This window comes from Amphibalanus amphitrite, unplaced genomic scaffold (genome assembly GCF_019059575.1).
Source record: "Amphibalanus amphitrite isolate SeventyFive unplaced genomic scaffold, NRLGWU_Aamphi_draft 001688F_arrow, whole genome shotgun sequence".
Classification (NCBI taxonomy): domain Eukaryota; kingdom Metazoa; phylum Arthropoda; class Thecostraca; order Balanomorpha; family Balanidae; genus Amphibalanus; species Amphibalanus amphitrite.
The window spans coordinates 112,582-118,581 of NW_024883181.1; positions in this window are offsets into that span (position 1 = coordinate 112,582).

The following is a 6,000-nucleotide window of genomic DNA, read 5'->3' on the forward strand; positions in this document are numbered from 1 at the left end:
CCGGCCGAGAAGAATGTCTCCATGTATTTTTTTGCGGTAGCTCAAAGCACACTGATGATAGAAGGCTGACATTTCATATGCCTTACATTGATTCAAGCTGGATCATTTCACATCAACCACGTTTTCAGGTCAGGTCACTTAACTATGACGTCTTAAAAAAACCTGTGCACGGTTGTCGGTTATAAAATGATGCAAATCCGCAATGCACTTAGTGTCATATAAGCATAATGGGAAATATGGAAACTGTTAATTTGGCGTCGGAAGTGATCTGAAACTATACCTCAAGCACATGAAATCGTGACTTCATACATTCTTGGCAAGGTCTAATGCTTCACTTTAGCATTGTTCACCTTGCGTGACGTCATTTATGACGTCACTAGGGTCATAGGAGTGTTTCGTCAATAACTCCCGATCAAAATGAGCTAGCCAGTCGGGGCAGCCATCAATGGACTTTGCCAAGACTTGCCGAATCAAATGTTATGCAACATGTCCTCCTTTCAACAGCTTCGTGACCTGTGTTTCCCTAACATGACATTGACCTGAGGTAAACATCCTAAATTGCTTAACCTAAACAAAAAAAGCTTATAAATCGACGCGTCTGAGAACAGAAAACACGATTGTATCGAAATGATGATAATGCGACCTTTCTTGCGAAGCTATTTACCAAAAACCGATCCAATGCCTTGGGGTCCTTGACCTGCCCTAAGAGGTCACTGATATTTTAAAATGGGGTACCAGTCGCTGCGTCAGGTAACGACGCAAGCGCTCGTTTTTTCTGCGAAGCTCTAGCAGCTACATAGCTCAATTATAGGAGCTAAACATGGGGTTGGGGAATCGCTCCCTTCTCATTCACTATTTGGCCGGGATAGTGTTTGCAATTATTGTTAAAATCTAGGATTTGAAGATTTCAAATGACCCATTTCTTCCGGCCCAAGTCTTTCAATTCAAGGTCATAACACCAGGTCACGTCAAGTGACCTTACCTCAAGGAAAGTTCCTGTGCTCATCATATCTAAATACATCGACTAACCGATCGCTTTAGAACCTTCAGCGATTTCAATGGGCAACAGTATATGTATTTGAAACGTTTACTTTGCAAGTTTGACATTGCTGACAGAAAGGTCGGATCAATTTTGAGATCGCTAAAGTCAATAGGAGAAAGTTGAACTGCGCTTTTTTTTGGACGGAACGCATAATAAACACTCTGAAAACATGTGGTGCCTGATGAGATGCAATACTGAATGAGAAAATTGTTTGTTTTGTTGGGAGCCATCTTTTTCGGTCTGAGAAGGCCCTTGCAGAGCTATGACATAACTATGCTCTGGTGTAGTAATTTGGTTGTGCGAGCCAGCGCCAGTGATCTGCGGAAGCGTGACTGTTCCCGTGGGACGATTGCCCTGTCGGGTGGTCCAGCCGTCTCCCCAACGGTCACCCGAAGAGGGTTATGTGTCTTGGAATGGAACCGACATCAACTACAGGTTGGCTGGTGGGGTGACCTCCAGTCCAGAGAGGGAAGCATGAAGACTAGGGGCGATGCGGATTGGTTTTTCCTGAGGATAGCGAGGACGGAAGGAATCTAGCACCCTTGACACTTCCTTATACTGAATGTATCTCAGGCTGTTAAATCTCCTAAGCGTTTTTTTTTTCTCGACATCGTCAAGGTGTCATTAATAAAAATATGAAATCCGGGAGGATAAATTAAATATAGAAATTGTGGCCAACAGAACATTATCAGTTGCGTTCAACATACTCGTTAGCATGATCACACACCCAGCTTACATATGAGCCATCTGCCATGTAATAATTATTTTTTATAGACGTGCTTAAGTTATGAAATCATCTGGCGTTTTTAAAGTTCCACGATACGGATCTAATATCCTGCTATGCATCACGACCATTTCTGGTCAGGTCATGACTTTGAACATAGACCAATTTTTTCAAATGACTTTTAAAGATCAACTTTTGATTCATTCGAAGCGTTTCGATAAGGAGGAACACGAGGCTGGTAAAATTAATTTCATGCAAGTTTTAAGCTAAAAACTTTCAAGTGTTTGTGGAAAAGCAAATGATTTTCTCACAATACCGATGGTGGCAGTTGTTAATTACATGCTAAACGGTTGACCTAAATTAAATCTGACAATATTTTTCAGACATAGCGGTAAACGAGCTGATTGTTGTGTTAGGTTAGGCTCTTTCGGTCGATTTCAGAGTGGGAAGGATGACAGGAATTAGGGGGAGACAGGGGGCCTGGGCGAGAGTCCTGGACCTCATGCTCCGCTGGGGCCGAGCCCATCACGTGTATTGGATTGCCCTGGCACATGGATAGCCCTGGGCGGTGTTTCACGGCCCCGCGCTGCAGCACGCTGCGCTTCGCTGCTGCATTGTTGCGGCGGTTGATATGAATTCGGCTCCACGCTAGCGTTGCGAGCTTCCGAGTCTGTTGATGTTTCCATGGAAATTGGAAACCCAATGCACTGGTGCGCGCACCGCACCCTGTCCAAGCAAAATTTTACCATCGATGACCTCTGGTGACATGACCTCTGGCTCTGACCCAATCTAAAATTGGCTGAAGTATTTTTTTCAGGTATTTGAACGTTGTGCTGAGCATTGTTAATAAGATTATTAGAATGATGAAGAATAAGCTGTTGCTCATTTCTATCAGAAATAGAAAAAATAAACCAATATATATTCGGGCGTGGCCCTTCTTCAGTGGTACAAGATCACAATAAGGTAGATGCCACGTAAAAAACGTAGTCTATCAGATCACTTGCAACCTCTGCACCCAAAAAGCCACCTACATAGGTGAAAGTAAAAGGAGAGTTAGGCTCCGCTTTAACGAGCATCTGCGTGACGCCAAAAACCACACAAGAAACACCCCTTTCGGAGAACACTTCATGACCTGCCATTGTAACGTAGAGCCGAGCCACGATGCCCTCTCCATTACAATTCTTCAAATCTGCAAAGACGTAGCTGAGCTGAAGATCGCCGAGTCCATCGAAATTCGCAATCATCGCCCCACACTCAACACAATGACATCATCTTGGCCGCTCATCAAGCCAGTACCATACTCAGAGCTATAGACGGTCTTGTGATCACGCCAGATAGTACATACTTAGATTTTGATTAGATCACATTATTTGACGCCTTCACTCACTCACACATCGTCGGAACTAATTCCCTTACTCTTTCTTGCTTTTACCCATTCATCCTCCCATTCATCACTTACGTATACACGACTAACACATACACAAACATAGCCCCCCCCCCCCCCCCCCACACACACACCTACACTTACGCTCATGCACTCGAACTCACAAACACATAACAGTGACCATACTGTCTGATGTCTGATGAGGCTGATGTCGAATAGTTAGCAATGTTATACAATAAGTGCTATTCTTGGCATAGGCTATGGTGACAGTATAGGCTATGGCGAATATCATGCCCCGATGTACAGGACGATGATTCGTTAAAATGACCTATCTAGGCATATAAATGTTATGCAAACCGAGCGTAACTGTAACGTATTGAATTGTACCTATGTATATGTATGTACTGTGCAATCATTTATTAGCTATCTAAATCTAGATCGACGCCTATCTTGGAAGCGCATGCAAAATATCTGTGAGTGATTTGATTCAAAATATTGTATTTTGCCTCATCTGTGTCACATACGTCTCTCTTGTTTTATTGTGATCTTGTACCACTGAAGAAGGGCCACGCCCGAATATATATTGGTTTATTTTTTTTTCTATTTCTGATAGAATTAAGCAACAGGTTATTCTTCATCATTCTAATGAAGTATTTTTTCTTCTATTTGCTACTTTTGACGCTACTTCGAATACCACTTAAATGCCCAAAGCTGAGTTATAAGAATGATGCTCACTCCCCATTTCCCCTCCAACAGGGCGTGAGAGTCTAGGCATTCCTGTGGGGCACGGGCTAAAAATGACTATCTCATAAGTCATAATCATCGTGGCCATGAACATCTACTGCCATTGTTTAACACCGGTTCCGCTGCGCTGAGCGGTGACCGTCCCGTTTGTTGGATTCTACAGCTGGCTGGCGGAAAGCGTTACCGGCCGCCAGTCCACCGCCCGCGGGCCGGACCGAGCGGTTCCGCTGACCCTACCTGACCTGAGCCCGGCGCGATATGGGACAGGCAGACGGGGGTTCGGCTCAGCGGAGGCAGCGCCCACTGGTGCTGGGGACTTTTTTAATAGACCTACTGTACAGTGTCACGAAATTTCGTTGCCCAGCTTCATCCATACTAGTGATGTCAATTACAGGTAATCGAAGTACCGATACCAAACCAAATATCAACCAAAACCATGAGAAAATACCATCCTTCAATCCTTCAATCCTTCAATCATCAAGAGAACATCGATCCTTCAGAAGCCAGTACGGGGCCCTCAGAGGCACATAAGGGTCAGTCTTGGGTCTCAGAGGCAGAAAATGGGCCATCAGAAACCGGTGTGGGACCTTTAGAGGTCGGTTTGTGCCCTCAGAGGCCAGTTTAAGGCCTTCAGAGACCAGTACAGGGCCTGAAAATGGCAGTTTGAGGCCATCAGAGGCCGACTTAGGCTCTCAAAGGCTAATGCAGGTCCTTACAGGCAAGGATGGGACCCTCCCCTCAGGTCAGTGTGGCATCCTAAAAGAGAGGCTTGGGCTGGTGTTGGACCCAGAGTCCAGAAAAGGCCAAGTTGAGCCCTCAGAGCCGATGCAGGTCCTTAACCCTCGCCCGTATAGGGGGGGGGGGGGGGAGTCGAACGGACCCCCTCGATTTTTTGCGAATAATTCGCGTAAAAAGCGGCCGATCGCGACGAAACATTCATTACCCTCGCGTTGATCAATTATACACCTACCCTGCAAATTTCATGAACCTGACCTTAATGACATTTGACCTGTGACCTACTTTTTGAGACCATGTTTGGCCGGAATCGCGATTCGGCGTGTCGGCTCGCATTCAAGCCGCGCGTATGCAGTCTTTTCGTGGTTTCAAACGTTCAAACATGTGATTTGATGTTGCTCCCATGCATTAGGGTGTGTGTCAAGTTCACTTAAATTTTAGGTCAGGTCATTAACCTTTGATGACCTCGGTTCACTTTTTCGAGTTTTACATGTTTTTTTTTTGCTAGTTTTTAGAGCTGAATTCGAATTTAGCAACCATTTGAACATTAACGAAGTAGTTTTGGTGCCCTCGTAACATGTTACGAAGCTGTCAGAGGCGGTTGCCACCTACTACGAATACCCGGCAAAACCTTATGTTTTGTTGTCAGATTATGCATCATGGCGTTCTTTTATCAACATAAGATCTGGGTCAGGTCAGGTCAGGTCAACCAGTATACTGGTTGACCTGACCTGACCTGACCCGACCTGATCTAAATGCATGAAGACATCATCCATGGACCATGATCATAACTAACATGATATTCGTGATCAGCACCCCGAAAAACCATAGCCACCCTTTACGACGTTCTAACAGCCAACGTCCCGATTTTCCCGACTTTTGGGTCCATGACCTGACCTGGAAGGTCAGCTGATGACCTAGGATCTTAAAATTGGGTATCATCGGCTTCCTCTCGTCACGGGCAACACGCTTGTTTTTTTCACGAAGCTCTAGCTCGATCAGGGGCGAAACGGCAAGGGGGGGTCCAACCCCCTATACGTTCGCGGCTGGAAAAACACCAATACAGGGGATGGTTCAAGCCCGGCATCGGGTCTTCAGAATCCAGTGCGGGGCCCTCAGAGGCTAATATGGGCCGTTACAGGCCAGCATGGGGCCTCAGAGGTCAGTGTGGGACCCTAAAAGACCGGCATGGGCCAGCAGGGTAGCGCGCTACAAGGCCAAGGATGTATTACAAGTAGATTAATCAATATAAAGCCGTATTTAGATCAAGAGGACGCGTCAAGAGTCTGACCATGCCTCCAAAAAAGAGGCAGCGAGAATTACCTACCTATTCGATTTCTGGTTCAAGGAGCAATCATAGTAAGTTTAACT